Raw genomic sequence first — 26322 nt, forward strand, 5'->3', positions numbered from 1 at the left:
AAAATTGTGTGTGGAGCAAATAAAAAAATGAAGCACAGAGCCTTGACCAGAGTCTTTCACTGGGGAAAACACTCAAGAATCTTTTAAGTGCATCAGCCCTTGAACTCTCACCTCTTTCATTCTATCCTAGTGCTTTCTGGGGAGAGGAAAAATTTCCAGGACAAAAATACTTCCACTGAGAACCATCTCAATACAAAAACTCCCCAACTTATATATGGTGTCCTATCTTATCACTTCTGAACAGACCTTGCAATTTGAAAGGGTTTAGAAATTTGCTTAACTTGCCATTTTCTGACATAATGAGGAAATCGATGCGTCCTGCCTTTCAAAATGCTTGTGAGTCCAGAATAATTCAACAAGAGTATGCCGTGATAAGCAGAAACGAAACAGCAAGGACTTGCTCATCAACTCAGAATCAGAGATGGTTTACAGATAAAACCGTGTTCATTTATTGACTGGAGCCTTCCATATTTTGCGTCTCTAAGGACAAACACCAGCATTTTGGGAGAGGTTTACTTTGCAATTGTGAGTGATATTCCAGAAATGCAGGAGGTCTGTCCCACTTCTACTAAGACCTTGAGCATGAGAAGGGAAGTTGATGTGCTTCAACAAAGCATCTGCCTCTATCCATGTTGAAAGCATCTTTTACTTATTCAAATGATTTACTCAAGGAGGCAGGATCTCTGCCCGCAGGAGAGAAAAGAACACACTATGGGACCTCCAGGAACTTTATGTCACATCTCAGGGGGGATAAAACTGGTGCGTCTGTGAGTGGAATGGACTCACAGTGCAGAAAAGCCCCTTGTCTCTCTGGACTGAGTGCATCCTGAGTTCCAGGACAATTCCTGCTCTTTGATTGTGGATGGGTGAGTGTACTTTCTGGCAATTATTTCTAAGGCTGCGACAGAGAGTAGAGAGCAAGATTTCTTGAACGTATTTTTTCACATCGCTTGGGTAGTTATCTAGGACAGCATGGAAAGCCCATCTTCAGCTTTGTAAGAAGCAGCTAAGCTGTCTTCCTAAGTAGCTACCCCATCCTGCGTCCCATTGGGAATGAAGACACGTTGCTCTCACTTCGCGTCTTCACCAGAATTGTGATCCTATGGTTTCTGGAATTTAGTCATTCTGATAGGTGTGCAGTGGCATCTTATTGCGTTCAACATCATCTTTTAAACCGGTGATTCCTTGATAGATATCATGAATCAGAGGTGAATAATTCACACAATTCTGTCCTGAAGGAACTTGTAGTTGACCTGTATGACTATCATGTTAACTAACTAGTAAAATAAAATGATGCAGAATTTGTTTTAGAAATAAGTATAAATGTTCTTTCAGATCTAAAACATGGGTCTGTCTTTACTGTTTTTTAACCCTAACCCTATGTCCCCTCCCCACCATTATATTTAACAGTGAACAAAAAAGGGAGAAGTATCACCAAACAGGTGGATGATTTTAACAAAATCTTATAGCTGAAAAGTCAATAGAAATGCGATGATGCAGGGAGCGGAGTAGAGTAGACATCACTTGGATTATGCACAGGTGGTTGTCATGGAGATTTGGAGGGCATCTCTCACCAATTGGGGAAAGGGTTTACCCTCTGGAGTCAGAAGAAATCAAAGCAGGATGGATGAACAGTACTCCAAGGTGGGTTTTTTTTGCACAACAACTGAACTACTTGGTTAGCTTCCCATAAGTAGAGTCCTACATATATGCACAAGGACAAAAACAAGCAAAAACCAAAATAAAACCCAAAGTGCATGGTCACTTGAAATCCATTGATCTGCCTAGGTGTCTAGTTCGAGGACTTGAGTTGCCAGAGTGATGTTAATTAGGACCCCAAAGAGTAGTCCCCCAGGTCCTGACATTGGGGATCATGGAGACTAACAGATGCTGTTATGATCCCTTTATAAAACCAAAATCTCTCTCTGGAAATCCCACATTGACACTGAGATGGGAGAAGATCTAAGACGTTCCACATTTCCTCCTCCAGGTGTCCATGTCCTGTGTAATCGTCTCCTCTGGGGTGCAGGCTGACCCTGGGGCTGTGATGGGTGGTACTTTCACAATAGGCCTGAACTGGTTTATTAGAAGGGAGAGCTTTCAGGTGGTACCAAGCTGATCAAGTGAGCGGTTGAAAGGGACAAGGCTCTTCGTGCAAGCAAGACTCTAATTCCAGGCTGGCAGCCAGGGAGGGCTGCGTGGGGGACGATCTCAGTGGGGGACGATCTCAGTGGGGGACGATCTCAGTGGTGGCCTCTAGGAGGTGAGAGTGGGCTGGTGAGAGCATGAGGATGAAAATAAAGCTTGCAGTTAGGTTGTAGGTTGGGCTCCTGCTCACCTCTGAATGGCTCTATCCGCTTCGGTACATCCTATTCACCAAGCAGAAAGGTGGGTTCTAGTTTATGCATTTGCTAAGCATGATAAGGGGTGTTTGGTTTTAAAGTTTGGAAAGCCTAGGAGATCAGATGCCCTTCATCTAAACTACTCAGTGGAGGGGACTCCTCAGATTTGTGGGTACAATGTGGAAAGAACCCTCTTTCCTCATCACCTCCCAGAGACCATGCAGGTCATGAGTGCACCTGCCGTAAAAGCACCGTCTCCTTAGTGTCTTAAAACTCTTCTGAAGCCTGTCAAAGCTTTGGTCAATTTAATCAGTTAGGTCACCAAAACAAAATATTTCAGAGACAGGAACACAATCTCATTATATACTTTTGAATCTACATTGTCCCTTAGGAAGAGAGTGGCTGATTGGCTGAGTAAACTACCTCAGTTTGTTTTTGCTTATGAACTTGAGATATTTAAGGAGTATGGGGTGCAATTGAAGGCACTCAGGAGAAGATGTGGGGCAGAGTGGATGGGATCTGTTGTATGGGAGGGTTCTGGAGGGCAGGGCCGGAGCAGATTCCTGGGTAAGTGCTGTTCTGAGTCATTAGTAAGAAGATTGATGACTCGTTTAATAGAGTCACATGCTTGCCAAAGACTGAAAATTAAAGTTACTCATCCAGCACTTTGCTGAGAAAGTAGTAATTTTACAATTTTAAGTCACTGGGTAAGTTTTTGACTCTGTGCAACTTCAGAAGGGTCACTGATATGATAGTAAAAAAAAAAAGTGCATTTTGCAAACCTCTCTGAAAATAGAAACATTTCACGAAAAGTGTTGGGGGTCATTTTCTGATAGACTCAGTAGATATGTAAGCATTTTGACAAAGAAAATACCTTTGCACTTTCTTGTACAGATGTAACCTGTGTGGGCATTGCCAAGCTCGTAATTAGAAAGACTTGTCAAAACATAGATCTCAGGACCTGAGGTGAGGTTCCTTCCGAACTTAATTATAACCTTATGAATGTCCTGCTACTTGCCCTGGGAAGTAAAAATAGAAGATATTTTCCAAAGTAATGAGCAGCAGGCATAATTCAGATATACTCTAGAAACCACAAAAATGTAAAAACAGATGATCAAGGTTTAGACACTGGAAAAACCAATTATAGTCATTTGTCTGTAGCTTTTCAAGCTATTTAGTATTTGTGAATGATGTTATATAACTGATACAATAATAAGAAAATTAAAATGTCTTCTTGAATATTTTATCTAGCTGTGTTTGCCATATTGAAAATGAGAGGCAAAAATGATTATTTCTGACTTACGCAAAATCTTCAGTTTAAACTAAGTTATCAAGACAGTCTCATGTGAAAAGGATGAAGTACCAAGTAAGAACAGACCATGTTTATTTCTGTTTGTCAGTATGAGGAATAGAGGCCTGATAGTTCATTGCTATCATCTTCCTCTAGAAAACAAGAATGAAAGCCATATGAGTTTTACCCTCTGCACATTGTGACACGCAACAAGATTTTGACAAATTAGTAACGGAGTGATCACCTTAATAGAAAATTAACAAGTGACAGCTAATGATAAATGTCTTTCAAGACACATACACAAAAAGTTGGAAAATAATTGCACTGAGTGTGTTTGTGTCTCCAAGTGTCGCCTCTATTTTCTTCCACATGGTCCTGGATAAGATTATTAATAGCAAGGTTAATATTAGCTGTGTAGAAAGGGAGGATGTGTCCATGGGCTGAATCGGTGCTTCTGAGTCCTGCTGACTCTTTTCTCATGTGACCTTCTGGCACGGGGTCAGACATCGCATTCTGGTGCCCAGAGACCCGTGGGAAATGTAGGAGCAAAACCAAGAAAGACTCATCTGTTGGTACCAGTGGAGAGTTCTGCACACCAACACCTAAATCTTAGCCAACAGTGATCACCAAGTAGACTTGGCAACACCTTTAAGAACACGGCGTGATGTCAACCTCACTTCTTAACTTACTCAACTTGCAATTATTGTGTAACCAGTACATTCCCAACACTGAACAAAATCTGTGGTTACAAATTTGAGTAAGACAAAATGCCTGCTATATGGAACCCACTGTTCTCAGAGAAAAACCTGACCTTGATAACAAAACAGGGTCTATTTTATCTCTTTTTAAAAAGCCTTCTGCCCATAAAAGTCCACTTTGCTGTTACTGAAAATCTAATCTTTGTATGATTCCCCTATTATCTTTCAAATCTGTCTGAGGCTTTTCCATTTTCTCTCATGTTACTGAAAATGTATGAATCCTAAGTATTCTAAATACATAAGAAATAAGGTAAAAAGCAGAATATATTTCTCATGAATTTATTTTTATGGACTCTTTTCTGATGATCAAATCCAGAAAGGATACCTTGTTCACACATATAAAAAGATATGAAATTAAGTCTCAACACATATAAAAATCAATTCCAGATAAGCTACAGACACATATGCATGGCAACCTTTAAATATTTTAGAAAATAATATAAAAGAATGTTATTTATCATAGGGGAAGTGTGCTATTTTTTAAATAAGGTACATTACCCTGTATGTTTTTGATAAATAAAATTTTCTGATTTGAACATGGCTGAACGTGCCCATTTTTTCCTCCATAATTTGAGCTTAGTTTATAGCCTGTATCTCACAGGCTTCATATCTTTTTGTGTGTCAGATTTTACTGTTTACGGCTTCTTCCAGTTCTTACTGCCTTATTTTCCTGAGTTTGTGTGCACCGCATGTTTCCGTAAGTTCACAGCCAAGGCTTTACCTTTGGAAGTAGTTGTATTGTTGGCTGAAGGCATATTCCTCTAAAGAATTTGCTTTTGCTTCTTTCGGCGTGGGCTCAGGATCATTTAAAAATAAAGCCAATTGTTACTTAGAAATAAGTGTATCATCTGAGGCTTTTTGTAACATGTAGGCTATGTGTTTTCAGGTCTCAGTTTGGTGTGAGACCAGTCATGTGGAGACTTTCCACACTAGGTGAAGCTCTTGGGGTAACGGTTGGCTACCGAGGCCATACCCTGAGGAGATCTGGGGCGTCTCTCAGGAAGACCACACCAAGGAGCCCTCTGGGAAAGCCACCACCTGTTACTTTTTTTTATCTCTCTGGCTTTTTACCTTTCTTTCTCTTAGTTTATGAGCATCTCAATGAGGCATTTAAATATATCCTTTAACCCTTCTGTCTTATTCAGAATTCTAGTTGTTGTATTGCATTAGGATTGTTTAAGATGTTTTTTCCTACCACACTATCTGAAAACCTTCAATCATTAGTTTTTCTTATCTTTCTTTTAAGATACGTTCCTCTCTTTCTGCTTTTAAATTGCCATTTATTCTCTGAATTCTCTGGAAATTCTATTATCTGATTTCTTCATTCCCTGGTATCCATAGCAGTACAATTCAGAGTTTTTAAACTGCAATTTAATAAATATTTCCAAGGAGTTTGAGAGAAGATACATGTGGAAATGAGAGGCTGACTACTAAAAGCACAGTCACTTCTGCAAGTGAATAACTAAACACTGCATGGAAAATACTACTTTGCAATACCAAATGGCCAATGCATTAAAGCTGATACTGGAATATGTTTACTCCGGCATACTCTCTACTAAAATAATTATCCTTGTTGTTTTGTAACCTACAAATGAATATTTTGCTGCAGAGTAAACGTAACTGTTTTCTATATAGCTGTAGAGTTTACATGCTTTATACAATGGCACGTTATTTGACAATTAAATATATATATATAGTAGTGGTAAAGAAGGATGCGTGTGGATGACGGGAAAATACCCACTCTGAGATGTTCATGTCCATGGAAACACAAACAGTTAAGGATAAAAGTACCAGTGGCCGTTTAAGGGTGGTTGGTTTTAAATGCCACGTCAAGTGGGGCGTAGTTTCCCTGGAGAACCTAGGAGCACCATCATGAATGCTGGCTGTAAGTCTTATCTCCAAACTAGACACACGGACCCTGGTGCTCCCTGAGCACTTTTACAGGCAATGAACTTCTCTGTGACTTAGTTTGAAAGCATCTTCTTTATGAGTCATTCAGGAGCAATATTGAAAGTTAAACGATTGGGCAGTGTTGTTGTGTAAGTTTAGAGAAAAAAAAATTATTATTACTTTTTTTAAATTTAATTCTGTTCACCCTCCAGTTTAACTTAAATAAGCTTCCCTGGAGGTGTACTGTTTGTGTTAAACATTCATTCTAGGCACAAAGAGAGAGCTAAAGATCTTACATTAATGCAGAAGAGAAGGATTTGACACATAGTTTCATACTAGTTATTCTCTTAGGACATGAGAAAAAACTGGAATTGCTTTAATGGAAGGTAGTTTTCTGACTTCCTAACTCTGATTTCCAACTTCTGTATTTCTCACCATGCAGACAGCATATGTACTTTTAAATTGACAATTATCATGTTAATCTCCATTATGGATTTAAAACCTTTGCTTGCACTGAGTCAGTGTGACTTTAAGCAAAAGTCCATTTATTAAATCTTTTATTAGGCTTTTCATTATGCATGCTTGTAAAGATCTTAATAGAGATGTTAAGTAATGAAATTTTGTAAGTTCCTAAAAATCTTCATAAATCTCCATAAATTGACTCTCTATGAGAAACCTGCTTTCATTGTGTCTGATTTTTATTCATATGCAACCAAAATGTTAATATACTTTAATTAGAGCTAATATGATTTATCTCTTCACTCATTATATAAGTTAATTTTCTTCTAAAGAAGTCCTGTTTTCAAATTCTCTCCAGCAGTGTAGAATTAAAGTAATTATAGTTTGGCTCAGGAAATTAGTCATGAAGGTTCATGAATGCTAAAATAAATTGGAGTTTTCACAGGATAGATTAGGCCATATGCTTTACAGAAGGAAAAGGAGAGAGGAAATGATTTCTGTTACTGGGTCTCCAGCTGGGGATGCATTGAAAGTAAACAACAAGCCTCAGCATCACAAAACCCAGGGCAGAGAGAATGGTCGTAGTTTTTGCAGCCTCCAATGGATCAGACCAGTTTGGAATGCACACATTTAGAATCCAGGCATGATTCTAGCACCCAACAACAAACTGCTCTTTATTCAACATCTGGTTTCATAACATTTTTTTGCTTCATTTGAGTGATGAGCTCAAAAAATGTTCTAAAATTTACCAGAAATATTATTCTGTTCTACGTCTGTTGGAGCAGGTGGGAATTCAGGCCTCTCTTTCCTAAGTGTTCCACGGTGTCCTTCCTTATCTTCCTCTGTATTCTACCACTGCAATGTCCCCAAACCTTCAAAATAAAATTTGCAATTATGTTATTGTGTGTTATTATCACACACATGAAGGACATCACTGGTAGATGTCATCAAAGTACTAAAATTTGTCCATAAACAATGGACTTCTGTGTTCTGAAGCTAATGACAAACACATTTATTTTGACTGAACAATAACTACAAATATTTCTTGTGAATTAAAAGAGAAAATTATTTCTGGAAAATGCTTCTATTCTGGAAAACATCTGTATTCTAGATACACAAAGATTGTGGGGTAACCGAGAGTTCACATGAAATACGGACCAACAACCACAACAGAAGAAAAAAAAGGAAAGGAAAAATCTGAGGAATATATTGCAAAATTAATTCCTGCTATTCTTCTAATATTGCTGTATCATAGGGAAGATTATTTCCAGCTTTTGATTCTGCATATAGTTTTAAATTTCAATATCTAAAAGATGACTGAAAAGGACTTAATTATTTATGCTTCCTACATAAATCATCTCCCCCTGCAGATTTCTGACAAGTTATCAGTGAGCAAGTTGTGTGTGTGTAGTCCTCTCCATCTTTTCCATTCACCATTCAGTTGTGTCCTGTGGTAGAGAAGTCAGTCCCCAGAGTTTCAGGGATTGTGCATGTGTGTTTGTGAGCGTGGATGTGTGCACGATGGTGGCATGATGGACGTTTCTTATATGTTGGGAACACTCAGTGATTGATGATCAGCTAGATGCTTCCACCCTGCTATTCATCATGTAGATTTCCTTATTAATATCTCTTAATCTACCAGTTCATGGATGAGAAATTCTGCATCATGCTAATCATGCCCCATTATAGAATAAGTTATTAAGTGTCTCTACAATTCAGCGTGTTGAGTGTATTCAGAAACTATTATCTACATTCGTCTCTGAAATTTCAACATGTCTGTACCTTATTTTTAAAACATTCGTACCAAGAAGGTCTTAGAAAGTGGTGCTCAAGACCACAGATTTTGTCATCCATTTTGTATTTGTGTTTTGGTTTCCTAATTACTGGTTTTGTAGAGTATGTTACATTAAGCTTTTTTTTTTCCCATTTGGAGTGTAACAATAACTACCATGATGGTTTGTTTGGAGCCTGACATATGAAATAAATAGTATGGTGCTTGACACACAATAGGCTTTCAAGATGGCAGGTTAATTCATACACTGCATTGCATGGTGGTTAAGCCATGACCTCTTGAGGAGACCTAGGTTCAAATTCATTTCCTCTTGATTTTTACATAAAACGCTGAGAACAGCTCTTTTCAACAACAATATGATGGAAACTGCACATGTGAACCACTTATTGAAGTCTTCTAGTAACCACATTTTGTCTGTGTGTGGTGTGTGTTCAGTCGTGTCCAACTCTTTGTGATCCCACGGATGGTAGCCTGCCCAGCTCCTCTGTCCATGGGATTTTCCAGGCAAGAATACTGGAGTGGGTTGCCATTTTCTACTCCAGGGGATCTTTTCAATTCAGGGATGGAACCAAGGTCCCTTGTGTCTTCTGCATTGGCAGGCAGATTCTTTACCACTAGTGCCAACTGGGAAGCCCCATAGCCACATTAAGAAGGTAAAAACAAATGGGTAAAATGTGCTTTAATCATATATTTTCCCACAATATATACCAAATGTAATCAATACAAAATATTATGATGTATTTTACGTTCTTTTTTGTTCATAGTTTTTAAAACATAGCTTGTGTTTGACACTTTCAGCCCATCCTAATTTAGATTTGTGCTCAATAGCCATGCCTTGCTCGTGCCTGCAGTTCTGGAGAGTGAACATAGAAGAAATGTCTGGTACATGGTAAGCTTGGTGTGAGTATCATATTTAAATTATTTTAGACATCAAAAGCACTATAGTACCTACTTATAGAGAATTATTTGAATCCAAGAAGATAATGTGCACTAGATAATGTACTTCACAAGGAAGGGTGGCTCATAATAAGAATTCTGTTAATATCTAGGCTGTTACTGCTTATCAGACACTGTCTCAGGAACTGTGGTTGCAAAATAATGAAGGTCCGGTCCCTACCCTGTAACAGATCGGTGGTAAGTGTGGGCCAATGCAGTCTCACTTAAATGCAATTTGAGTAAATGAATACACATGTGGCAGCTGTTTTTGCTATTTCGGATCCATTCTTTTTGCTTCTGGGCCATGTTCTATGACCCACGAGGCTGAATCCTGCAGACTGTACCATCTGGGCTCCCTGGAGAGATGGAATGATGACAGCTGAGCCAACGGGAGGTGCCAGTGGAAGACCTAGGAGGTGGGGAGACAGAGACAAAGGAGCAAGTCCTGATCAGATGCCATGTCTCTCAATGTAAGGTGGCTAAACTCCCACTGGGCAGCGGCCCTCGAACACTCATAGCACTTACAAGTCTCCATATTATTTCACTCCAAGCTTGGCCTTTCATTCCTAATCTTGCACCTTCTACTTCTCACCTTTGCGTGGCTCTGGGCACTCCTCCTCCTTGGCAGTCACCATCTTTGTCACCTTTTCATTTATACCAGCAGTGATGAATTCAGCTACTTCTTCCCACTTCTATTGATTAAACAGCTAACCACGCAATTCATTCTAACTCACCAATTCTAGAGCTTGTGTTTGTTCTCATTTGAGAAGTCCCAAGTTTTTCATTCCATTTTTTGCTTCTCACTTTCACATCACGCTTGGAGCACCAGGAAATGGCCCATGGATGTTGAGTTGGGTAAATTCTGGATCAGCTTGTAATTAAACAACTCAAACCTTTGGAATAAATCAGCTTGCTTCTTGGACAAGCACGTGAATGTAGTGGGAGCAACACTCCAGAGGAGAGCAAGGGGTGTGGACGAAATGCAGGCTCAGCTCTAAGGTTCTAGACTGCTCACTTCTGTAGTGTGGATGAGGGGTTTCACAGGTAAAACAGTCAGAATCCTGGGGCGATGACCCATTTCCCAGTTTTCTTAATGTGCTTCAAGACTATTCCCTGGAGACGCCTTCCCCTTCCCTGTCCTTCCTGCTTGGAATCAGAGGACGTGGTCCATGAACTCTATGTAATCCAGGAAACTTGGAATGAACTCAAGACCAGCAAACATGCCCTGGAATCAGAGAGCATCACCTGCCATTTACCTTGTTGTGTGGGTTTTCACTCTCTCTCTATATTTTTCCCAATGAGTTAGAGTAACTTGGGAACACAGTCACTGGATGGGTTTCCTGTAACAAATTAGCACAAACTATATGGCTTAAACAGAGAAGGCAATGGCATCCCACTCCAGTACTCTTGCTTGGAAAATCCCATGGATGGAGGAGCCTGGTAGGCTACAGTCCATGGGGTCGCTAAGAATTGGACACTACTGAGCGACTTCACTTTCACTTTTCCCTTTCATGCACTGGAGAAGGAAATGGCAACCCACTCCAGTATTCTTGCCTGGAGAATCCTAGGGATGGCGGAGCCTGGTGGGCTGCCGTCTATGGAGTCACACAGAGCTGGACATGACTGAAGCGACTTAGCAGCAGCAGCAGCAGCATATGGCTTAAAATAAGGGGAATTTATTCTCCCTGGTTCGGAAAGCTAGAACCCCAAAGCCAGGGTGTCTGCAGGCCAGGCTCCCCGAAGGACTCAAAAAGATAACCCTACTCTGCTTCTCCAGCTTCTGGGGGTGCCAACAGCCCTCAGCATTCTTTGCCTTGGAGACACATCACTCTAGCCTCTGTCAGAATCTGCTTTCTCCCTGAGAACCTGTCTTTGATTCCATTTTATTATAAGAAAACTAGTCACTGGGTTAAGGTCCACCCAAATCCAGTATGAACTTACATTGATCACATCTTCAATGACCCTTTTTCCAAATTAAGTCACATTCACAGATTTTGGGTGGATATTTAAGAGACACTATTCAATCCAGGAAAATTCATTCATTTTTTCATTTTCATTCAATCCAGGCCATATCTTCCACAATGGCTCAGTGGTAAAGAACCCTCCTGCCAATGCAGGATATGTGGGTTCAATCCCTGGGTGGGGAAGATCCCATGGAGGAGGAAATGGCAGCCCACTCCAGTATTCTTGCCTGGAGAATTCCAAGGACAGAGGAGCCTGGCAGGCTACAGTCCATGGGGTTGCAAAGAGTCTGAACTTCAACAGCTGAACACTCATACACATTCAATTCAAGACAGTTATAAAATTGTTTTTATTGTAATACTCAGGTCTATTCTCAACCTTTCACTCTGAATAATCTGATATTTGAATCTGTCTGGGATACTCACATATGAGTCCAATTTATATACATTTTAGTATGTATCTTTTTCATTCTTGGCAATCTTATATTCTTGTTTTTTTCCACACACTCAGTGTGAACTGTTGTGCTTAGTAGCGCTTTTAAAATGCCTTTATTCTTCTTAAAGCTAACACATCAAATATAAGGTTTTCCTTTTAGACTTGTCAATGAATGTCTCCTCTTTTTTCCATAGTTTATTTATAGTTACCAGCTAATGTGAGAAATAGGTTCAGTATTTTACAGTGACACATGAAAACGGCTTATGAAATAAGACATAACCCAGGGAAGCCGAATGTGTTATTTTTTTGCAGTTCCTCTAATAAATCGAATCAGAAGGCAATCTGCTTGACGATTCAGCTCACAGTTGAGAAATAAAAATTTTAAATGAGCTGAGTTCTAAGAGAAGAATTTAACTGAAGAGTGAGCCACTGTCAACCTGAACTTGGGAAAAGGAATGTAAGAACTTGAATGACCAGTTTGACAATAAGTGGGCCAAATGGAAGTTTGAGAGAACCTATTTCTACAAATTGACACCTTAGCAGATTGGGAAAGATTTAAATGATACTAACCATTTCCAGCAAAGGGACTGGAAGATAGGCATACCGCCACCATGATAGAGAAGAAAATTAAGCTTATATATGGAGAAAAATTTGTCAGTATCTGACAAACACGAAATGTTCATGTTTACTTCTCATTTCTAGGTAAAGGTGATGAACACAGTGGTTGTGCTTTCAACACTCGAATACATTTTGTTAAGTGAGAGAAGCCAGATTAAAGGCCGAATAACATAGGATTCCTTTTAGGTGGCATTTGGAAAAAGTAGAACTGTAGAGAGAAAAGCATATTCATGGTGAATGATTAATAGCTGATAGTGTGTGCTCAGAAGTGTCTGACTCTTTATCATCCCATGGACTGTAGCCCACCAGGCTCCTCTGTCCATGGGATCATCCTGGCAAGAATACTGGAGTGGGTTGCCATGTGCTTCTTCAGGGCATCTTCCCAAAATCTTGGAAACCTGAGTTCTACAGGAGCCCGGGGATCCAATCCCCGTCTCCTGCATTGCAGGTGGATTCTTTACCACTGAGCCCTGGGGAAGCCCATATCATTGGCCACTGGGGAAACATAAATTAAAACCACGATAAGACGTGCTGTGAGGGTGCTAGAAAATGATGCTTCAGAAGAAGGAGCCACAGATTCGGATTCAGGCCTTGCAAACACGGAACACAGTGCAGTCAGCTGTCAGCCTCCTGGCAGGCACTTCTCTTCCGTTCCTTAGGGAGAAGGCACTTGCAGGAGCTGGAGACTCCAGTTGGAGCTGACCCTCCCGCATACCGTACCCCCCCCATCCATCTCATGGGGCTACACAGAACAAGTGCATGAGCAGGGCTGACCCACACACTCTAGAAAAATGGACGCCATGGCTCCAGCTGGAGGGCTCCTGTAGAACACAGGTTTCCAAGATTTCGAGGATGAGGAGCCCTGATGCTGTACGTCTTCCAACCAGGACCGACCAAGACCTGAAGACACCTCAGTTCTGCCCTGAGCTCTGCACACACAACCACCTGCCATCTCCACACAGCAGAGGTGTCTTGAAGCATCTCTCAGGGTTCATGTTCAGTGGCTTCACTCTCCACCCACTGCTGACCTCCTGAGGTGTCACCAACAGGCTTTATAATCCATCTTTGCTACCTGGTTCCCTTTTAACTGTGGAAAGAATGACAATAATGGCCAGGTTATTGTTAAACAAGATAAATTGTTATAAATGATAATTTTCTCTTAAAACATTTTTTTAACAGCACATGAACTGATAAGACACAAAGGAGGGAAGAAAGAAAAGAGAGGTTGCTAAGGAAACAGCAGCCTTTAAATGAGCATCAAAATGAACAGGCAGGTAAAATGCATGAAAACTGGATATATAATTAAGCTCTCTCACCATTTCAAAAATGATAGTACTATGTACTGAGAAAAATGACGGACCTATTTTCTTATCTGACTTGGACACAGATGAAATAATGAGTGAGATCAGACAGACTCTGTTCCCCTTGGCTAAACTCCATAATTTCCCAGCCAGAACTTTGGTCATGCCCTCTGAGGAAATTACATATTTCACGTGTGTGAGCCTGACTTTCCACTGAGGAGAAAAATACAGTGAAGCTTAGACCACAACCCAGGGCCCTCTTTGTTTATGTTCTGCCTCATAGACTGAAAGTAGAAGGAAGCTAGTCTGAAAAAACAGGTTCTGCTCAATGATGAGCCGTCGGCCTTTTCTCAAGTTCCTAAGAGCATCGGTGTCTCTGCCTGAAGATGGAAATAGTAAAAATTATCAAGAAGGTTGATTTTCAGGCAGTTGGTGAAACCTTCAATGACAGACTCACAAGGATTTTGTTTCTTTTATATTAAAATAACAGGGCAGAGATTGTTTTTGTTTCGATAGAGACCATGTTTGTATCGTGATTGATGGTCACTGGAATAGGAGAGTTGACAAAAGAGAAATGACAACAGAAGAAGGATGGGGAGAGAAAGAAAAGAGAAACAAGGTGGTAAAGATAAAGAAAACAGGTGAGGCAGAGAGAGCAGATGGGGGTGGACGAGGTGAGGAAGGCAGGAAACAGAAGTGAGGAGTGATCTCCCTGAGAACAGACATGCTTCATGGCAACAGACAGGAGGGACGTGTAGGTCTGCTGTATTCCTGGAGCCTTACTTACCACTCCTTGGAAACAGAGCAATCTAGAAATCAGGTGATGGAATGTCATAGATGAACCATCCACCTCGAGGTCTGTTTACTCTTCCTTATGTTGGGCTAGTTTGTTAGCTGGGGTCTTGTTGCTGCAGGGGAGACTGATCCAGGGTCTCCAGAGATCCATTCTTTTCTCCTCCAGCTTCCTAAGCCATTCTTCTGTCTTTGCTCCACCCAACAAGGGCGGCCATGTCCCCAAATCTCTAACACCACGGCTCTGCCCTGGCTCTGCTCACGTTCACAGATTTAGTTGCAAAGCTCACATTTTGTTCCTGTGACATGTCTGTGAAATTCCTGGATATGCGTCCAGAATTAGGGATGATACACCAATTCCTCAGCACTATCCAAACCCCAAACTCCCCCCAAAAAGAGGGGAGACAGGGTGCTTTGTTTTCTCAGTTAAAACGAGAGCTTTGAGACTGTGGACATGATGCTCATGATGTATCTCTAAAATGTATTCCCAAAATGTATTCCCAGACCTATTGGAACAATAGGACAGAACATTTTAGAATTGCCTCTCATAATTTGAACTGGCAGCAGAATGAGAAATATAATGATATAGAACCATGATCATCTGCCCTTCGAGAAATGTGGATAGAATCAGAGAAAGAGTGTGTTTTTTTGTTTGCTTGCTCACCATGTAGCATTTGGAATCTTAGTTCCCTGACCAGGGATCAAGCCCAGGCCCTCTGTAATGGAAGCGTGGAGTCCTAACCACTGGACCACCAGGGAATTCCCAGAAAGGGGTTTTATGGAGCAGAAGTTAAGTCTGATAATTTCAAGCTAGCATTTCATGCATAATGTTTTGATCCTGGATTTCAGGATAGGGTCTGGAAGAAGCCTAATCAACATTGGAAGAGAGCACATAAGTTGCCTATCTTATCACATAACATGGAGCTGGGTCTGATCTTCATGGACCATCTGACTCTCCATCCATCCCAACTGACCTCCCAAAGTTCTGCGGTTCAGAATTCACACATCCCATGTAACATTCCCTCGTCACCTTGAAGCTTAGAGCATCAGCTTCTAAATACAATGCAGCCAGCCTTTGATCATTCCAGCCACAACTGAAAAGTCTCTAATCTGAATACTATTCTCGAAACAGGCTTTTGATGTGATTGTAATGAGACACATTGCTCTTTCTGCACAATCACTGTGGCCCTCGCCTAGATAGTTTTTATTTCCTTACTTCACGGGATTTATTTTCAGCTCGATTCCTAGAAAAAATTGTCTCTTCAGAAGAGAGAGTTAGTACCACACTTCTGTCACTATAGTGCACATCGACTTAACTGCTCTGAGGGGGAAAAAAAAGATTGTGGGCGAAATCCACTCATGTTGGGAAGACAAGAGCTAGAAGTTTCGACATCCACTTTCAGGGGAAACAGCAAAAGATGTAGATGGCTCTGAAACCAGAAGGGCACATCCCAGTGCAGAACAGACGGATGGAGGCTGAAGGGAGCACAGACGGGGCTGCTGGGAGGAGGGGCTGCAGGGGGACCAGCCAGGACTGCAGGCTCCAGCCTGAGACCACCTGGGGCAGATCCACGTCCCCCAGGCCAGCTGCGGAATCTCAGCAGGTCACTGGATGTCTCACAGCATCTGTGACCACGTGTGTGAAACGATAGTAGTGCTCACTGTGCCTGTTGGTGATGAAATTAAAGCACATGAAACAGTCACTTACAAGGGGATGCCATTATTTAAAAATCGCAAGCTATGGGCTGCTGGTAAAGCGACCTCAGACTGGATTCAAAGACAATTCTGCTTCCTGTTAGATATAGACTCACCTCTGCATCTCCTCAGCTTCTTCAACAGCAAAATGGAGATTAATATCATGTATCTGAATGTGTTATAAGAGATATTTATTAGTTATTATCTATCTATGTCTTTCTGTCATCTATCTATATTTCTACCAATCATTTATCTATTGGGCTTCCCAGGTGGCACTAGTGGTAAAGAACCTGTCTGTCATTGCAGGAGATGTAAGAGACCCCAGTTCAATCCCTGGGTTGGGAAGATTCCCTGGAGAAGTGCATGGCACGTCACTCCAGTATTCTTACCTGGAGAATCCCAAGGACAGAGGAGCCTGATGGGCTACACATAGGGTTGCATAGAGTCAGACATGACTGAAGCACACGTCTATCTATTATCTGTTTTTCCTTCTATGTGTCTACCTACTATCAATCTATCATCCTCCTAAAATGCCCCATATTCATTGGCTGCATGTGTTTGTGCATGCTAAGTCCCTTCAGTCGAGTCTGACTCTGTGATCCCAAGTACTGTAGCCCTTAAGGTTCCTCTGTCCATGGGATTCTCCAGGTAAGAATAGTGGAGTAGGTTGCCATGCCATTCTCCAGGGGATCTTCCCAACCCAGGGATTCAACCTAAGTCTCCTATGTCTCCTGCATCGGCAGACGGGATCTTTACCACTAGGGCCACATGGAAAGCCCATTCATTGACTAAAACTAGGTATATCCCACAATGAATGGCAACCCTTAATGTAAGTATTTTCCTGATGACTTTTCTGAATTATAATCTCATTTGGACATGATACTTCCTGTGCGTAATAAGGCTTTTAAAATCAATTCTCATTTATTACACAAGAACGTTCATTCTGACTCTCATGTGTGACTTCTACAGACACAAGGTGATATTACATTTTGGAAAGAAAAGACAAAAACTGCTCACATCTCTTTCTGCTCATAGGAGGCATTTGACCAGTTCAAACAGTATCACCTCCATTTCAGTCTTCTCTGCATCTTTAGGGGGTTCGGGGCTGCACACAGCTCCTTGGCTTCTCTCTTATCCCTGTTTCTCAGTGACACTGACTGGACCTTCTAACTGAGCCTAATCAACTGCTCAGGGAGCCCATTTCTTAGCTCTTGGCCTGACAGGAGGTTCCTGCTAGAGCAGAGAGAACAGCAGGCTGGAATCAACACAGCAGAACAGTGACAGCTCCACCAGCTCCAGCTGAGAAAGGAAAATAAAACAGAGTTCGTGAGACACAAACAAAAAATAAAAACGCTAACAACCTTCTCACATACATATGCCTTTATAGAAAATAAGGTAGCAGCAGGAGAGGCAAGAGGAACTGCAGATAAGTCATCAGAAGTAGAACGGGATGTGTTAGTGTATCCTGGTATCTGGACTACTAGAATAAATTAACAACATGTGAGCAGTGTTGATTAAAAACAGGACTTTGAAGGCAGAAAAGCAAAACCAACATAAAAATGATAAGTTATTTTCACAAGCACAGGAAGAAAAGCCATTACAGCCACCTTAAGAGACTCTAGTGGGTTCTTGTTGTTGTTCAGTCACAGTCATGTCCACCTGTTTGTGACCCCATGGACTGCAGCACACCAGGCTTCCCTGTTCTTCACTCTCTACTTGAGTTTGCTCAAACTCATGTCCATTTCTTACAAAGCTTGGTTATAGCATATGTGAACCTCAGGAACCTTGAGCAAGTTCTTAGGTATCTATTCACTTGATTTTGAAATTATATTCAAGAAAAAAGTTACACACAAATGCTAATAGTGTCATTATCCATAGTCACCAGAAACTGGAACAAACAGGATGCCCTTAAATAGGGTAATGGATGAACAAATTGTGGATAAATGATGAAATGGATAATCTATATATGTATCTTGGAGAAGGCAATGGCAACCCACTCCAGTACTCTTGCCTGGAAAATCCCATGGACGAAGGAGCCTGGTAGGCTGCAGTCCATGGGGTTGCAAAGAGTCGGACACGACTGAGCAACTTCACTTTCCCTTTTCACTTTCATGCATTGCAGAAGGAAATGGCAACCCACTCCAGTGTTCTTTCCTGGAGAATCCCAGGGATGGCAGAGCCTGGTGGGCTGCCATCTATGGGGTCGCACAGAGTCAGACACAACTGAAGCGACATAGCAGCATATATGTATATATATATATATGAGGGTATATTATTCAGCAGTAGAAAGGGATGATCTATCTAGCCATGTAGATATATGAATGAATCTGAAATGCACAATACTGAGTGTGAGAAACCAGTCTAAAAAGGCTACATAATGCATGAAGCCATTGACAGGGCTTTCTGTAAAAAGCATCACTATAGAGATGGTAAAATGGTCTTCGGTTGCCTGGTGTTTACTGGGGTGATGGGTGGTTGGTAATGCAGAGGGATTTTTTCAGGAGGGTGAAACTATTCCGTGTTATACTGCAATGGTGGAGAAATTACAAGAGGCATTTGGCAAAACCCATAAAATTTACACACAAAGAACACCTCAAAGTATGCAAATTAAGAAACTATAAATTTAAGCTGTCAAGGATCCCTGGGTGGAATACAGAATGTGACAAAACAATTAACTGTTACAGATGTGAGACAATCTCACCAAGCAGGACAGGTGGTAGGGTGGAGGGTGGCGAAAAATGCTGACTATGTAGTCAAATCTATGATTTTTCCAGTAGTCATATATGGATGTAATAATTGGACTATAAAGAAAGCTGAGCACCGAAGAATTGATGCTTTTGAACTGTGGTGTTGGAGAAGACTCTTGAGAGTCCCTTGGACTGCAAGGAGCTCCAACCAGTCCATCCTAAAGGAAATCAGTCCTGAATATTCATTTGAAGGACTGATGCTGAAGCTGAAACTCCAATACTTTGGCCACCTGATGGGAAGAACTGACTCATTAGAAAAGACCCTGATGCTGGGAAAGATTGAAGGTGGAAGGAGAAGGGGACAACAGAGGATGAGATGCTTGGATGGCATCACCGACTCAATGGACATAAGTTTGAGTAAGCTCCAGGAGTTGGTGATGGACAGGGAAGCCTGGTGTGCTGCAGTCCATGGGGGTGCAAAGAGTCTGACCCCACTGAGCGACTGAACTGAACTGAACTGAAATCAATGGGAAATGAGTGGAATCGAAGATTAAATGCCCCCCCCCCAAAAAACTGCACATAATCAAGGTACTCTAGGTGATAAGGTTGTTCCCCACAGAGGTACCTGTGAGAAATTCTGAAACCTTACACACATAACTGGAACTGAACAACTAAGTAATTGAGTGGTAGACACCAGTTTTCTCATTGTTGGAGTGGAGGGTTATAGATAAGCCAATGGAAGGCTGGAATAGTCTATGTAGGGTTTTTTTTCAGTCACTCAGTCGTGTCCGACTCTTTGCAATCCCATGGACTGCAGCACACCAGGCTTCCCTGTCCTTCATCATCTCTCAGAGTTTGCACAAACTCATGTTCATGGAGTCAGTGATGCCATCCAACCAACTCATCCTCTGTCGTCCCCTTCTCCTTGTGCCGTCAGTCTTTCCCAGCACAAGGTCCTTTCCAATGTGTTGGCTCTTCCCATCAGGTGGCCAAAGTATTGGAGCTTCAGCTTCAGCATCAGTCCTTCCAATGAATATTCAGGATTGCTTTCTTTTAGGATTGACTGGTTTGATCTCCTTGCCTATGTCGTTATGGATTAGAATTAGAGACGTTACTATGATACTGATAACTACATCTATATTTATCCATATGTGTGTGCGTAGGTTAATACACATATATTTCCTTGCCTTGTCATCTGGAAGGATCTGTAATCAGTGACTCCTACTAGCAGTGAGCACACTAAACATTAAATCTTCGTTTCTTACCATTCCCCAATGGCATGGCTTCTTGGAGAAATGGCTGATTCTAGGACCACAAGGTGATCCTGGAGTGGCCGATAGTGTCAGAAAGTAAGATTGTGTCAAACACACACAATGATGGATTTTTTCAAGGGACACAAGAGCCATAGCCAAAGCTAGAACAATTGAGCAAGAAAATAAATATAGTAGTATTGATTGGATTGTAACGCAAAGTATAAAATCAATAACCAGAAATTCACACTGGTACAAATAAGGGATTAAATAAATAAGAGAGGAAGAGGAGACACATCTCCCATGTGGAAGAATTCCTAATATTTATTTCATGCTCCACCCCCAAGGAGGAGCATCAGATAAACATGCTCTGCATGGTGACTTCCTCCTGAGGACCACAGTATTGAAAAAAGGTAAAATAACGGCTTTATGGTGGGAAAATCTGGACACACAGCACTTCAGTCACCTGCTCAAGCTCAGCATGAACAGAAATGTCCTGTTGACCATCGGTACCCTTCAGATGGTGTGATAAGAATAGCACTTTGCCTCCATAGTCTTCCTCCTAAAGACACTTAACCCTAATCTGCTCCTAAGAAATCCCAATTCAGCGTATGCTACAAAATACTGATCACTACTCATTAAAGCAGTCAAAATCATCTCCAAGAAGGAAAGTCTGAAAAAGTGTCACAGCCAGGAGGAAGTTGGGAGACACCAGGACTAAATTAATGTGGTATCTTTCATGGGATTCTGGAACAGAAAAAGGACATTATGTAAAAATTAGAGGAACTCAGAATAATGTGTGGTCTTTAGTTAATGATAATGCATCAATACTGGTTCATTAACTGTGAGAAATATTCCATACTAATCTACTCTACTAAGATATTAGGGGACCTTGGGTATGGGCTTCACGTGTACTTTCTGTATCATCTTCACAGTGTTTCTGTAAATGAAAACCCATTCTAAAATTAAAGTGTTTACTTAAAAACCCACAAAAATTATAGAGCATCATAACTTTTTTGATAAGGAAAAATATCTATCTTTCAATGGTATGAGTACTTTAAAGCCAGCAACAACCACATGGGAAAATAAGCTAGCCTGACCCTAAGATTGCTTCAACTCACATATGATTTGATGATTCCAAAGTAGGAATTAGAAACAATGATTCTGTCAAAAGTAAAGCAAATTGTTTCTCCAACATGAAGATGAAGAAGTCATGTGATAGTGAAATATCACATATCTGCCAAGAGGAGGTTTGACTTGAACTTTAGAGAAGTATTGTTTCTTTGATACATAATAATGAATATTTCCAGGGCAGTATACAAGCACAGATGTGGATTTGAGAATTAACGTATTGTGCTGAGAAGACAGCAGTGTGATTGAGGCTAAGCTTACATACGCCTGTACAAGTAACCTGTATACCTGAGTGATGAGATGTGGGCTGGTAAGAGGGCTTCGACATGATTTACGAGGCAGCCTGAGTAAAAATCTTCCTGTAGTACAATGAGTCATTCAAAGAGAAATAGGTGGAAAATGAATGAGAGCAATTTTAGAATAAGGGCATTCATCCCAGGGCCATGTGTATGCTTTGAATTAAAGTGGGAGACAATAGGAGGATGGAGCTCTCGGAAGAGTGTTCTTCTGCTTGTAATTGTTCCCAAGCCTTCACCTCTGGGTAGCACACGGCTCGAGCAGCCTTTGCATGTTACCACCTGAATCATTAAACGCAGATTCAGTGAGTGAGATGATGCTGCTTGGTGATGTTGGTCTGGGTGGACCTCACATTCCTCTTGCTGCTATGATGACAATAGCCTGTGAAAGATGCAGAATAGAAGTCACCATCATTTTAAGAGTGAATGGTGTTCTTGTCTTCAACCCTTGGTAATGACATCAATTCTGAGAGAATTGTGAAAATTACACTTGATGATAACATTAAGGAACAATGTATGCTTTATAGGATTAGTACAGTTTTGAGAAACGGGATTACAAGTGAGCCTGATGGACAATAGATAGCCAGGGGAGGTAGCTGCAGTATTTTAAATCCATGGCCATGATTTTACATAAAATATTGTATGAGGCCACTGATTATGTTGGAGTCAGAAAAACTAGTCTCTCTTAATCAATCTGATAATTCTCATCCTTAAGAGCAGAGTTTCTACAATATTTTAAGATTCACACTTTTTGTATATTCATCTGGTTTTTCTAGACTACCAGATACTGGCAACTAAATTAGAGAGGTAAAATCATTTCTACCAGTTTCAATTTTTTGAAATGATAATTTCAGTTATATAAATCACAATTAGAGCAATATTATTTTTTGTTTCATATTTATAACTATTTTGGGGCTTCCCTGGTAGCTCAGCTGGTAAAGAATCTGCCTGTAATGCAGGAGACCCCAGTTCAATTCCTGGGTTGGGAAGATCCCCTGGAGAAGGGAACAGCTACCCACTCCAGTATTCTGGCCTGGAGAATTCCATGGACTGTATAGTCGAAGTCCATGGGGTCATAAGAAGTTGGACACGAGTGAGTGACTTTCACTTTAGAACAATTTTAGTTTTTCAAACCCTGATCTTATGGCTATATACGTATTGCCTTGAGGTTTACCAAGTTAATTTTTATCACATTAATTTTTTCTTTGCTGCACTTTCAAGTGGAAGTTTAATTAGAAACAAGTGCTCTAAACATATGTTTATTCTCTGCTGAAAAACTTTTTCAGTATTCTTTTTTGCCATGAATAGCCTCAAATTCATGAATCAGAAGTTTGTTTATAATCAATTACATTGAAATGGGTCAGAGTTAAATTAGGAAATTTATTGTACATCATGAATGCTTAAACAAAAGCATATTTCAATAAAACAAAAATACTGTCCATGGATAAAATGAAAGAATAAATGAAAACCTTAACTTTCTACATCCATGGAAATAGTAATCTAAATAATGAAAAATATGTGATCACTTTAATTCAGTTCCAAGTCTTTCTCATCTTTGTTTTGTGTGACCAGTAGATATTCTTAAATCCAACAATCCAATCCAAACTGTGTGCTTTTTTAAAGAATTAATTATATCTGATTGTATACCACAAGGACACAGAAACAATGCAACGTGTAGGAAACCTGGAGTCCATAAATCGTAGTGAATAGAGAGCAACAAAAATTATAATGTGAATTAGTCTTATAATACGTTAAGAGCTATAGTAAAAGATGTCTGCCACTTACTTGAGTTTATTTCATATCCATACTTAGCTATGATTTGGATCTGTTAGTATTTTTTGTTCTTTTGTTTGGCAGTGGATAAAAGGGGCCGCATCTAAGAGTATGACCAGACACGGCAATCGGCTCGCAGTGCTGCAGCTGCCTGAGTCGGTGATCTCATTTGGGGCATGCCGGAGCCTCGCTAGGAATTTAAAGGGAATTTTCAGAGAATTAGATGACTCTGGGGAACTTTGAAAAGCTGCCACATATTCTTAGAGATCTAGAAGGTTGCATGCATAAGGAAGTCTGTGTCTGCCCAGAAAAGACGACGGAAAGGGAAAGATCCCCCACTGAAACCCTGATGGTAAAGAAAGAGAAAGTTATCATTGTCCTGTAATCGTTCCCAAGTTTGAAGGCATGCCTTCCCACGTAGATTGTTTAAGATCTAATCCTGTGGGTTGTATAAACCAGACTTAAAAATAAAACAACTTTAAAAAATCCAGCTATAAACTCAATAGTAACCAACTGTAGGAATTACAGAAGTTATAGAATTAACAAAAAAATACAACATACACACACAAAAAAGTTTCAGTAAGAAAAACAAAATTAAACAGAAAATACCTACTAACAAAAACAGAGTCAAGGGGAAAGATCTGAAACCAGAGTTTCTCCAATATATTGTCAAAAATGTAAGGTTTTAACAACAAAAAAATAAGACATGCAAATAAATAGGAAAATACACCACATACTACTCAGAGGGGAAAAAAGCAGTCAACAGAAAATATGTCTGAGGGGGCCCAGATATTGAACGTAACAGAAAAACTTTAAACTATTACAAATGTTTTCAGAAATAAAGAAAACTGTCTGAAAAGTTACAATAATGTAGTATTATAACATCTCACCCAATAGAAAATATCAAGAGATATAAATTATAAATGGAATCAAGTAAAAGTTCTGCAGTTAAAAAGTATGATGACTTAAATGAAAATTAGTAAGAGGGGTTCAAGAACACATTTGCACTCACAGAAGGGCTGGAAAGTAAGTCAGTGGAGATCATCCAGTCTCGGAATCAAAAGTCAAAAAGAATGAAGAAAGTTGCACAGTGATCCACAGACCTGTAAGAGTTTCTGTTCAGAAACGCAGTGACTGGGGGCTGTCTCATCTTTCACGTTCACCTCTGTTTCCATTGTTTCGCTGTTAAAGAAAAAACAAAATACTTGGACAAATGCATTCTGGTCCCCTCGGCACCGCGAGATCCTGGTTGACCACTGACAAATTGCATCGCTACCCATTGGCTCCTGTGTGGGTCTGATCTCTTCTGTGATTGGTTCTCGTGATCACGTGGCGGCTGATGTCCCGTTTTGAAAGCTCCTCTCCTCCAGGGTTTTGAAATTTCGCAGTGGCTGTTGGCTCCTGAGCTCGTGTCTTCGTTTTCACTGTCTGTGAGCTTAAAATTGCCAGTCAGGGAGGCTCCCTGCTCAGGGTGTGGTTGATGAGGAAGTGGTCTTGTGCCCTTGCCCTGTTGAGGCTGGAGATAAAGTGTCAGCCTTTCTTTGTTTTCTTACCTCAAGCTACATCTGTCAATTACTTGCTTTCTTCTTTCTGCAACAGTGGTATTTCCTTTGGAGAACAAATATAACTGAGCGCTTTTTATTTGTTTCTTTGGCAAGTCGGAGTAAACAAAGAGAGGAATGGTTGGGAATAAGAAGTAGGTTTCAGAGGTGAAGCCTGGACGTTAATTCAAAATTCCTTTCTGGCTCTCGTGGGCTCTGCTGACAACAGGGGAGGCTGTGCTGGTGTAGGGTAGGCGCGTACAGGAAATCTCTGTGTCACCCTCTTAATTTGCTCTGAACCTGAATCTTCTCTTAAAAAATTAAATCTTTCAAAACAAATGATAGATAACAACAGCCCTCATTAATTAAGAACTTTTCATGTCCCATGCACTGTGCACTTTAACCTTTTCAACTGAATGAAAGAGGGACTCTTAGGGCTCCCATTTTATAGTTGCGAGAATGAGGCTCTGAGGTTGGCATTTTGCGGCAATAAAAAAAATCAACAACAACAAAATAAATAGAATTACTTTGCAGCAACTTTTTGTGCATTAGACTCATGGAATTCAGTAGTGGTGAAATGCAGATACAATACAGGGCAAGGAGTAAGACAGTGAATGCTGGTGTCGTGCTACAGGGGTTCCTGCCCACACCCCACCGTTTACACATGGTGTGATCCTGGGCCAGTCACTTAACTTCTCTGGGCTAGCCTCTTTACCGTTCGCATAATAACCAGACCACCTGGAGTAAGGTTGTTGTGAAGACTAAATTAGATAAGCACTAATTGTCTAGCTGTCAGAAAACTTTGATCAATATTTAAGTTGCAAATATATCTTCCAATTCACAGCATGTGTACCTGTGTACCAGCTACTAACAATTGTAAAAAAAAAAAAAATGTGTGTTTTTTGTACGATTATTTTGTTAGATAATCTCTCTGATTATTTTCTGTTCAACTCTCTTACACGCCCCCTCGAGGCCCAGGCTCACACTGCAAGAGAAAGCGCCAGGGTTGACTTTGGAACTTTGTCTTTGCTTGTCTCTCCCCTGAATTTCTATCTTCTTTTCTAAGAAAGTGTTGGTTTTAAGAGAGTGAGAAAAACCACAGGGAGTTGGGAGCAGTTACAGCAATATTTGATCTCTGAACATCTTATAGAAAATTGGAACTAAAGGGCTAATATCCAAGGGTAAGAAAATCTGTATTGTGCCCCAAACAAAGCCACCAAGAAGGGCTGTGCAGTGCTAAGAGTAAATGTTTGAGCTTCAGCAAGAGCCTGAAGTTGCAGCTTAATAATTTTCTGAATATTAAATGTTGGATGAATTATTTAACTTCTATTTTTCTCAGTTTTTTTAATCTGTGTAATCGGGATAATGATGTG

The 26322-nt window shown here is 40.6% G+C and overlaps 1 long non-coding RNA gene across 1 annotated transcript; it reads right to left on the bottom strand.

The window, feature by feature from the left end:
* Positions 1-7387: 7387 nt before the first annotated feature.
* Positions 7388-24639, bottom strand: LOC145533484 (uncharacterized). The gene is made up of 8 exons (XR_014074125.1): positions 24421-24639; positions 23421-23598; positions 21628-22017; positions 17289-17570; positions 16388-16440; positions 13512-13570; positions 9650-9877; positions 7388-7612 (listed from the first exon to the last, which is right to left on the bottom strand). It is a non-coding gene; the product is annotated as an uncharacterized LOC145533484 (long non-coding RNA).
* Between the last annotated feature and the right edge of the window lie 1683 nt (positions 24640-26322).

Source organism: Giraffa tippelskirchi, chromosome 13 (assembly GCF_054371585.1).
Source record: "Giraffa tippelskirchi isolate mGirTip1 chromosome 13, T2T-mGirTip1v1.2.pri, whole genome shotgun sequence".
In the NCBI taxonomy this organism is placed as follows: Eukaryota; Metazoa; Chordata; class Mammalia; order Artiodactyla; family Giraffidae; genus Giraffa; species Giraffa tippelskirchi.